Here is a 10525-nt window from a genome sequence, read left to right as displayed (position 1 = left end):
GCGCTCTCCTCGGCCTCCTCGGTCCGCGCTCTCCTCGGCCTCCTCGGTCCGCGCTCTCCTCGGCCTCCTCGGTCCGCGCTCTCCTCGGCCTCCTCGGTCCGCGCTCTCCTCGGCCTCCTCGGTCCGTGCTCTCCTCGGACTCCCCGATCCGCGCTCTCCTCGGCCTCCTCGGCCCGCGCTCTCCTCGGCCTCCTCGGCCTCCTCGGTCCGCGCTCTCCTCGGCCTCCACGGTCCGCGCTCTCCTCGGCCTCCTCGGTCCGCGCTCTCCTCGGCCTCCACGGTCCGCGCTCTCCTCGGCCTCCACGGTCCGCGCTCTCCTCGGCCTCCACGGTCCGCGCTCTCCTCGGCCTCCACGGTCCGCGCTCTCCTCGGCCTCCTCGGTCCGCGCTCTCCTCGGCCTCCTCGGTCCGCGCTCTCCTCGTCCTCCTCGGTCCGCGCTCTCCTCTGCCTCCTCGGTCCGCGCTCTCCTCGGCCTCCTCGGTCCGCGCTCTCCTCGGCCTCCTCGGTCCGCGCTCTCCTCGGCCTCCTCGGTCCGCGCTCTCCTCGGCCTCCTCGGTCCGCGCTCTCCTCGGCCTCCTCGGTCCGCGCTCTCCTCGGCCTCCTCGGTCCCCGCTCTCCTCGGCCTCCTCGGTCCGCGCTCTCCTCGGCCTCCTCGGTCCGCGCTCTCCTCGGCCTCCTCGGTCCGCGCTCTCCTCGGCCTCCTCGGTCCGCGCTCTCCTCGGCCTCCTCGGTCCGCGCTCTCCTCGGCCTCCTCGGTCCGCGCTCTCCTCGGCCTCCTCGGTCCGCGCTCTCCTCGGCCTCCTCGGTCCGCGCTCTCCTCGGCCTCCTCGGTCCGCGCTCTCCTCGGCCTCCTCGGTCCGCGCTCTCCTCGGCCTCCTCGGTCCGCGCTCTCCTCGGCCTCCTCGGTCCGCGCTCTCCTCGGCCTCCTCGGTCCACGCTCTCCTCGGCCTCCTCGGCCCGCGCTCTCCTCGGCCTCCTCGGTCCGCGCTCTCCTCGGCCTCCTCGGTCCGCGCTCTCCTCGGCCTCCTCGGTCCGCGCTCTCCTCGGCCTCCTCGGTCCGCGCTCTCCTCGGCCTCCTCGGTCCGCGCTCTCCTCGGCCTCCTCGGTCCGCGCTCTCCTCGGCCTCCTCGGCCCGCGCTCTCCTCGGCCTCCTCGGTCCGCGCTCTCCTCGGCCTCCTCGGTCCGCGCTCTCCTCGGCCTCCTCGGTCCGCGCTCTCCTCGGCCTCCTCGGTCCGCGCTCTCCTCGGCCTCCTCGGTCCGCGCTCTCCTCGGCCTCCTCGGTCCGCGCTCTCCTCGGCCTCCTCGGTCCGCGCTCTCCTCGGCCTCCTCGGCCCGCGCTCTCCTCGGCCTCCTCGGCCCGCGCTCTCCTCGGCCTCCTCGGCCCGCGCTCTCCTCGGCCCCCTCGGCCCGCGCTCTCCTCGGCCTCCTCGGTCCGCGCTCTCCTCGGCCTCCTCGGTCCGCGCTCTCCTCGGCCTCCTCGGTCCGCGCTCTCCTCGGCCTCCTCGGTCCGCGCTCTCCTTTGCCTCCTCGGTCCACGCTATCCTCGGCCGTGCTCTCCTCTGGCACCGCTCTCCTCGACCCTCGGTCTCCTCGGCCGCCACTCTTCTCGATACTCGGTCTCCTCGGGCACCGCTCTCCTCGATCCTCGGTCTCCTCGGCCGCCGCTCTCCTTGACCCTCGGTCTCCTCGGCCACCGCTCTCCTCGATTTCCGCTCTCCTCCATCCTCAGTATCCTTGTTCTCCTCAGCCACCGCTCTCCTCAGTATCCTCGGCCGCCACACTCCTCGATCCCCGGTCTCCCTGGCCGCCGTTCTTCTCGATCCTCGGTTTCGCTGGCCATCGCTCTCCTCTATAAGAGGTCTGCTCGGCCTCCTCGGTCAGTGCTCTTCTCGGCCTGCGCTATCCTCTGCCTCTGCGGTTCGTGCACTCCTCGGCCTCCGCACTCCTCGGCCACCGCTCTCCTCGGCCTCCATTCCACATTTACATCCACAAAAAGAAGAGAAAAGAGAACATAAATTGCAATTTAAAGTTTTAGCACATTCTGGCAGTTGCTATTTCTTTCAGCTGATTATTGCAAGCACCAGTAATATAATATCACCGCTCTCCTCGGCCTCCTCGGTCCGCGCTGTCCTCGGCCTCCACGGTCCGTGCTCTCCTCCGCCTCCTCGGTCCGCGCTCTCCTTGGCCTCCTTGGACCTCGCTCTCCTCGGCACCACGCTCTCCTCGGCCTCCTCGGCTGCCGCTCTCCTCGGTCTCCTCGGCCGCCGCTCTTCTCGATCCTCGGTCTCCTTGGGCACCGCTCTCCTCGATCCTCGTTCTCCTCGGCCGCCGTTCACCTCGATCTCCTCAGCCGCAGCTCTCCTCGATCCTCGCTCTCCTCGGCCGCCATTCTTCTCGATCCAAGGTCTCCTCAGCCGCCACTCTCCTCGATTCTCGGTCTCCTCGGCAACCGCTCTCCTCGATCCTTGGTCTCCTCGGCTGCCGCTCTCCTCGATCTCCTCAGCCGCAGCTCTCCTCAATCCTCGCTCTCCTCGGCCGCCATCATCCTCGATCCAAGGTATCCTCGGCCGCCGCTCTCCTCGATCTCCTCAGCCGCCGCTCTCCTCGACCCTCAGTCTCCTCGGCCGCCGCTCTCCTTGACCCTCGGTCTCCTCGTCTGCCGCTCTCCTCGATTTCCGCTCTCCTCGATCCTCAGTATCCTCGGTCTCCTAGGCCACCGCTCTCCTCGGCCTGCGCAATCCTCGGCCTCCTCGGTCCGCGCTCTCCTCGGCCTCTTCGGTCCGCGCACTCCTCGGTCACCGCTCTCCTCGGCCTCCCTTCCACATTTACATCCACAAAAAGAAGAGAAAAGAGAACAGAAACTGTAATTTCAAGTTTTAGCACATTCTGGCAGATGCAATTTCTTTCAGCTGATTATTGCAAGTTCCAGTAATATAATATCACCACTCTCCTAAATCTCCACTCTCCTTCGCCTCCTCGATCCCCGCTCTCCTCGGCCTCCTCGGTCCGCGCTCTCCTAGGCCTGCTCGGTCCGCGCTCTCTTCGGCCTCCTCGGTCCGCTTTCCTCGGCCTCCTCGGTCCGCGCTCTCCTCGGACTCCCCGATCCGCGCTCTCCTCGGCCCGCGCTCTCCTCGGCCTCCTCGGTCCGCGCTCTCCTTGGCCTCCTCGGTCCGCGCTCTCCTCGGCCTCCTCGGTCCGCGCTCTCCTCGGCCTCCACGGTCCGCGCTCTCCTCGGCCCCTCGGTCCGCGCTCTCCTCGGCCTCCACGGTCCGCGCTCTCCTCGGCCTCATCGGTCCGCGCTCTCCTCGGCCTACATGGTCCGCGCTCTCCTCGGCCTCCTCGGTCCGCGCTCTCCTCGGCCTCCTCGGTCCGCGCTCTCCTCGGCCTCCTCGGTCCGCGCTCTCCTCGGCCTCCTCGGTCCGTGCTCTCCTCGTCCTCCTCGGTCCGCGCTCTCCTCGTCCTCCTCGGTCCGCGCTCTCCTCGGCCTCCTCGGTCCGCGCTCTCCTCGGCCTCCTCGGTCCGTGCTCTCCTCGTCCTCCTCGGTCCGCGCTCTCCTCGTCCTCCTCGGTCCGCGCTCTCCTCGGCCTCCTCGGTCCGCGCTCTCCTCGGCCTCCTCGGTCCGCGCTCTCCTCGGCCTCCTCGGTCCGCGCTCTCCTCGGCCTCCTCGGTCCGCGCTCTCCTCGGCCTCCTCGGTCCGCGCTCTCCTCGGCCTCCTCGGTCCGCGCTCTCCTCGGCCTCCTCGGTCCGCGCTCTCCTCGGCCTCCTCGGTCCGCGCTCTCCTCGGCCTCCTCGGTCCGCGCTCTCCTCGGCCTCCTCGGTCCGCGCTCTCCTCGGCCTCCTCGGTCCGCGCTCTCCTCGGCCTCCTCGGTCCCGCGCTCTCCTCGGCCTCCTCGGTCCCGCGCTCTCCTCGGCCTCCTCGGTCCGCGCTCTCCTCGGCCTCCTCGGTCCGCGCTCTCCTCGGCCTCCTCGGTCCGCGCTCTCCTCGGCCTCCTCGGTCCGCGCTCTCCTCGGCCTCCTCGGTCCGCGCTCTCCTCGGCCTCCTCGGTCCGCTTTCCTCGGCCTCCTCGATCCGCGCTCTCCTCGGCCTCCTCGGCCCGCGCTCTCCTCGGCCTCCTCGGCCCGCGCTCTCCTCGGCCTCCTCGGTCCGCGCTCTCCTCGGCCTCCTCGGTCCGCGCTCTCGGCTCGATCCTCGGTGCTCTCCTCGGCTCGGTCCTCGGCTCCTCGGCTCGCTCTCCTCGATCTCCTCGGCCGCCGCTCTCTCGATCCTTCGGTCTCCTCGGGCACCGCTCTCCTCTCCTCGGCCTCCTCGGGCCCCGCGATCATTGATCTCCTCGGGCACTGCTCTCCTCGGATCCTCGCTCTCCTCGGCCACCGCTCTCCTCGATCTTCGGTCTCCTCGGTCCGCGCTCTCCTCGGCCTGCGCAATTCCCGGACGGCACTCTGCTGGGCCTCTTCGGTCCGCGCTCTCCTTTTCACTCCTCGGTCCGCACTCTACTCGGCCTCTTGCCGGTCTGCGCTCTCCTCGGCCTGCGCTCTCCTCGGCCTCTCGGTGCATTCCTCGGCCTCCGCTTTCCTCGATCCTCCCGGTCACCGCTCTCCTCGGCCTCCCTTCCACATTTACATCCTCAAAAAGAAGAAAAGAGAACATAAACTGCAATTTAAAGTTTTGGCACATTCTGGCAGTTGCTATTTCTTTCCTGGCTGATTATTGCAAGTACCAGTAATACCAATATCGGCCCACCGCACTTTCCTAGGCTCTCCTCGGTCCCGCGCTGTCCCTCGGCACTCTTCTCGGTCCGTGCTCTCCTCGGCCTCCACGGTCCGCGCTCTCCTCGGTCCGCCGCTCTCCCTTGGCCTCCTCGGTCCGCTCGCTCTCTCAAGGCCTCCTCGGACCTCGCTCTCCTCCTCGGCAGCTCTCCTCGGCCTCCTCGGCTGCCGCTCTCCTCGGTCTCCTCGGCCGCCGCTCTTCTCGATCCTCGGTCTCCTTGGGCACCGCTCTCCTCGATCCTCGCTCTCCTCGGCCGCCATTCTCCTCGATCCAAGGTCACCTCAGCAGTTCGTGCCACTCTCCTCGGATTCTCGGTCTCCTCGACGCCTCGCTCTCCTCAATCCTCGGTCTCCTCGGCTGCCGCTCTCCTCGATCTCCTCAGCTGCAGCTCTCCTCGATCCTCGCTCTCCTCGGCAGCCATTCTCCTCGATCCAAGGTCTCCTCAGCCGCCACTCTCTTCGATTCTCGGTCTCCTCGATCCTCGGTCTCCTCGGCTGCCGCTCTCCTCGATCTCCTCAGCCGCAGCTCTCCTCGATCCTCGCTCTCCTCGATCCTCGCTCTCCTCGATCTCCTCAGCCGCAGCTCTACTCGGACGGCACTCTGCTGGGCCTCTTCAGTCCGCGCTCTCCTCGGTCACCGCTCTCCTCGGCCTCCCTTCCACATTTACATCCACAAAAAGAAGAGAAACTGTAATTTAAAGTTTTAGCACATTCTGGCAGTTGCAATTTCTTTCAGCTGATTATTGCAAGTTCCAGTAATATAATATCACCACTCTCCTCGAGCCTCGCTCTCCTTCGCCTCCTCGTCCCAGCGTTCTCCTCGGCCTCCTCGGTCCGCGCTCTCCTAGGCCTCCTCGGTCCGCGCTCTCCTCGGCCTCCACGGTCCGCGCTGTCCTCGGCCTCCACGGTCCGCGCTGTCCTCGGCCTCATCGGTCCGCGCTGTCCTCGGCCTCCACGGTCCGCGTTCTCCTCGGCCTCCTCGGTCCGCGCTCTCCTCAGCCTCCTCGGTCCACGCTCTCCTCGGCCTCCACGATCCGCGCTCTCCTCGGCCTCCACGATCCGCGCTCTCCTCGGCCTCCACGGTCCGCGCTCTCCTCGGCCTCCTCGGTCCGCGCTCTCCTCGGCCTCCTCGGTCCACGCTCTCCTCAGCCTCCTCGGTCCACGCTCTCCTCGGCCTCCTCGATCCTCGCTCTCCTCGGCCGCCATTCTTCTCGATCCAAGGTCTCCTCAGCCGCCACTCTCCTCGATCCTTGGTCTCCTCGGCTGCCGCTCTCCTCGATCTCCTCAGCCGCAGCTCTCCTCGATCCTCGCTCTCTTCGGCCGCCGTTATCCTCGATCCAAGGTATCCTCGGCCACCACTCTCCTCTCTCCTCGGTCTCCGCGGCCGCCGCTCTTCTCGATCCTCGGTCTCCTCGGGCACCGCTCTCCTCGATCCTCGGTCTCCTCGGGCACCGCTCTCCTCGATCCTCGGTCTCCTCGGGCACCGCTCTCCTCGATCCTCGTTCCCCTCGGCCACCGCTCTCCTCGATCTTCGGTCTCCTCAGCGACCGCTCTCCTCGGCCTGCGCAATCCTCGGACGGCACTCTGCTGGGCCTCTTCGGTCCGCGCACTCCTCGGCCTCCTCGGTCCGCACTCTACTCGGCCTCTTCAGTCTGCGCTCTCCTCGGCCTGCGCTCTCCTCGGCCTCTGCGGTCCGTGCATTCCTCGGCCTCCGCACTCCTCGGCCTCCCCGGTCACCGCTCTCCTCGGCCTCCCTTCCACATTTACATCCACAAAAAGAAGAGAAAAGAGAACATAAACTGCAATTTAAAGTTTTAGCACATTCTGGCAGTTGCTATTTCTTTCAGCTGATTATTGCAAGTACCAGTAATACAATATCACCGCACTCCTAGGCCTCCTCGGTCCGCGCTGTCCTCGGCATCCACGGTCCGTGCTCTCCTCGGCCTCCACGGTCCGCGCTCTCCTCGGTCTGCGCTCTCCTTGGCCTCCTCGGTCCGCGCTCTCCAAGGCCTCCTCGGACCTCGCTCTCCTCGGCCCACGCTCTCCTCGGCCTCCTCGGCTGCCGCTCTCCTCGGTCTCCTCGGCCGCCGCTCTTCTCGATCCTCGGTCTCCTTGGGCACCGCTCTCCTCGATCCTCGCTCTCCTCGGCCGCCATTCTCCTCGATCCAAGGTCTCCTCAGCCGCCACTCTCCTCGATTCTCGGTCTCCTCGGCCGCCGCTCTCCTCAATCCTCGGTCTCCTCGGCTGCCGCTCTCTCGATCTCCTCCTCAGCTCGCCGTTCTCCTCGATTCAAGGTCTCCTCGGCCGCCGCTCTCCTCAATCCTCGGTCTCCTCGGCTGCCGCTCTCCTCGATCTCCTCAGCCGCAGCTCTCCTCGATCCTCGCTCTCCTCGGCCGCCATCATCCTCGATCCAAGGTATCCTCGGCCGCCGCTCTCCTCGATCTCCTCAGCCGCAGCTCTCCTCGGACGGCACTCTGCTGGGCCTCTTCGGTCCGCGCTCTCCTCGGTCACCGCTCTCCTCGGCCTCCCTTCCACATTTACATCCACAAAAAGAAGAGAAAAGAGAAGAGAAACTGTAATTTAAAGTTTTAGCACATTCTGGCAGTTGCAATTTCTTTCAGCTGATTATTGCAAGTTCCAGTAATATAATATCACCACTCTCCTCAGCCTCCGCTCTCCTTCGCCTCCTCGATCCCCGCTCTCCTAGGCCTCCTCGGTCCGCGCTCTCCTCGGCCTCCACGGTCCGCGCTGTCCTCGGCCTCCACGGTCCGCGCTGTCCTCGGCCTCCACGGTCCGCGCTGTCCTCGGCCTCCACGGTCCGCGCTGTCCTCGGCCTCCACGGTCCGCGCTGTCCTCGGCCTCCACGGTCCGCGCTGTCCTCGACCTCCACGGTCCGCGTTCTCCTCGGCCTCCTCGGTCCCGTACTCTTCTCGGTTCGTGCTCTCCTCTGCCTCCACGGTCCGCGCTCTCCTCGGCCTCCACGGTCCGCGCTCTCCTCGGCTTCCTCGGTCCGCGCTCTCATCAGCCTCCTCCGTCCGCGCTCTCATCAGCCTCCTGTCCGTGCTTTCCTCGGTTCGTGCTCTCCTCGGCCTCCTCGGTCCGTGCTCTCCTCAGCCTCCTCGGTCCGCGTTCTCCTCGGTCCTCGCTCTCCTTGGCCTCCTCGGTCCGCGTTCTCCTCGGTCCTCGCTCTCCTCGGCCTCCACGGTCCGCGCTTTCCTCGGCCTCCTCGGTCCGCCCTCTCTGCGGCCTCCTCGGTCCGCCCTCTCCTTGGCCTCCTCGGTCCACCCACTCCTCGATCCTCGGTCTCCTCGGCCACCGCTTTCCTTGATCCTCGGTCTCCTTGGCAGCCGCTCTCCTCGATCCTCGGTCTCCTCGGCCGCGGTTCTTCTCGATCCTCGGTCTTGTCGGCTTACGCTCTCCTCGATCCTCGGTCTGCTCGGCCGCCACTCTCCTCGATCCTCGGTCGCCGCTCTCCTCGACCCTCGGTCTCCGCACTCCTCCATCCTGGGTGTACTCGGCCACCGCTCTCCTCGATATGAAGTCTGCTCTGCCGCTGCTCTCCTCGATCCTCGGTCGCCGCTCACCTCGATCCTCGGTCTCCACTCACCTCGATCCTCGGTATCCTCGGCCGCTGCACTCCTTCATCCCTGGTGTCCTCAGTCTCTGCTCTCCTCGGCCACCGCTCTCCTCGATCCTCGGTCTCCGCTCTCCTCGATCCTCCGTCTCTGCTATCCTCGATCCTCGGTCTCGTTGGCCGCCACTCTCCTCGATTCCCCGTCTCCTCGGCCGCCGCTCTCCTTTATCCTCGGTCTCCTCGGCCGCCGCTCTCCTCGATCTCCTCGCCCGCCGCTCTCCTCGTCCTTGGTCTCCTCGGCCGCCGCTCTCCTCGATCTCCTCGCCCGCCGCTCTCCTCATCCTTGGTCTCCTCGGCCGCCGCTCTCCTCGGCCGCCGTTATCCTCGATCCAAGGTCTCCTCGGCCACCACTCTCCTCTCTCCTCGGCCGCCGCTCTTCTCGATCCTCGGTCTCCTCGGGCACTGCTCTCCTCGATCCTCGCTCTCCTCGGCCACCGCTCTCCTCGACCCTCAGTCTCCTCGGCCGCCGCTCTCCTTGACCCTCGGTCTCCTCGTCTGCCGCTCTCCTCGATTTCCGCTCTCCTCGGCCTGCGCAATCCTCGGCCTCCTCGGTCCGCGCTCTCCTCGGCCTCTTCGGTCCGCGCACTCCTCGGTCACCACTCTCCTCGGCCTCCCTTCCACATTTACATCCACAAAAAGAAGACAAAAGAGAACAGAAACTGTAATTTCAAGTTTTAGCACATTCTGGCAGATGCAATTTCTTTCAGCTGATTATTGCAAGTTCCAGTAATATAATATAACTACTCTCCTAAACCTCCACTCTCCTTCGCCTCCTCGATCCCCGCTCTCCTCGGCCTCCTCGGTCCGCGCTCTCCTAGGCCTCATCGGTCCGCGCTGTCCTCGGCCTCCACGGTCCGCGCTCTCCTCGGCCTCCACGGTCCGCGCTCTCCTCGGCCTCCACGGTCCGCGCTCTCCTCGGCCTCCACGGTCCGCGCTCTCCTCGGCCTCCTCGGTCCGCGCTCTCCTCGGCCTCCTCGGTCCGCGCTCTCCTCGGCCTCCTCGGTCCGCGCTCTCCTTGGCCTCCTCGGTCCGCGCTCTCCTCGGCCTCCTCGGTCCGCGCTCTCCTCGGCCTCCTCCGTCCGCGCTCTCCTCGGCCTCCTCGGTCCGCGCTCTCCTCGGCCTCCTCGGTCCGCGCTCTCCTCGGCCTCCTCGGTCCGCGCTCTCCTCGGCCTCCTCGGTCCGCGCTCTCCTCGGCCTCCTCGGTCCGCGCTCTCCTCGGCCTCCTCGGTCCGCGCTCTCCTCGGCCTCCTCGGTCCGCGCTCTCCTCGGCCTCCTCGGTCCGCGCTCTCCTCGGCCTCCTCGGTCCGCGCTCTCCTCGGCCTCCTCGGTCCGCGCTCTCCTCGGCCTCCTCGGTCCGCGCTCTCCTCGGCCTCCTCGGTCCGCGCTCTCCTCGGCCTCCTCGGTCCGCGCTCTCCTCGGCCTCCTCGGTCCGCGCTCTCCTCGGCCTCCTCGGTCCGCGCTCTCCTCGGCCTCCTCGGCCCGCGCTCTCCTCGGCCTCCTCGGTCCGCGCTCTCCTCGGCCTCCTCGGTCCGCGCTCTCCTCGGCCTCCTCGGTCCGCGCTCTCCTCGGCCTCCTCGGTCCGCGCTCTCCTCGGCCTCCTCGGTCCGCGCTCTCCTCGGCCTCCTCGGTCCGCGCTCTCCTTTTCCTCCTCGGTCCACGCTATCCTCGGCCTCCTCGGTCCGTGCTCTCCTCTGGCACCGCTCTCCTCGACCCTCGGTCTCCTCGGCTGCCGCTTTCCTCGATCCTCGGTCTCCTCATCCGCCGCTCTCCTCGATCCTCGCTCTGCTCGGGCGCAGTTGTCCTCGATCCAAGGTCTCCTCGGCCACCACTTTCCTCTCTCCTCGGTCTCCTCGGCCGCCACTCTTCTCGATACTCGGTCTCCTCGGGCACCGCTCTCCTCGATCCTCGGTCTCCTCGGCCGCCGCTCTCCTTGACCCTCGGTCTCCTCGGCCACCGCTCTCCTCGATTTCCGCTCTCCTCCATCCTCAGTATCCTTGTTCTCCTCAGCCACCGCTCTCCTCAGTATCCTCGGCCGCCACACTCCTCGATCCCCGGTCTCCCTGGCCGCCGTTCTTCTCGATCCTCAGTTTCGCTGGCCATCGCTCTCCTCTATAAGAGGTCTGC

This window comes from Eptatretus burgeri, chromosome 17 (assembly GCF_056783735.1).
Source record: "Eptatretus burgeri isolate ZD-2024b chromosome 17, Ebu_testis_v1, whole genome shotgun sequence".
NCBI lineage: Eukaryota > Metazoa > Chordata > Myxini > Myxiniformes > Myxinidae > Eptatretus > Eptatretus burgeri.
The sequence above is the reverse complement of the archived record's forward strand: the minus strand, read 5'-3'. Positions refer to the sequence as shown.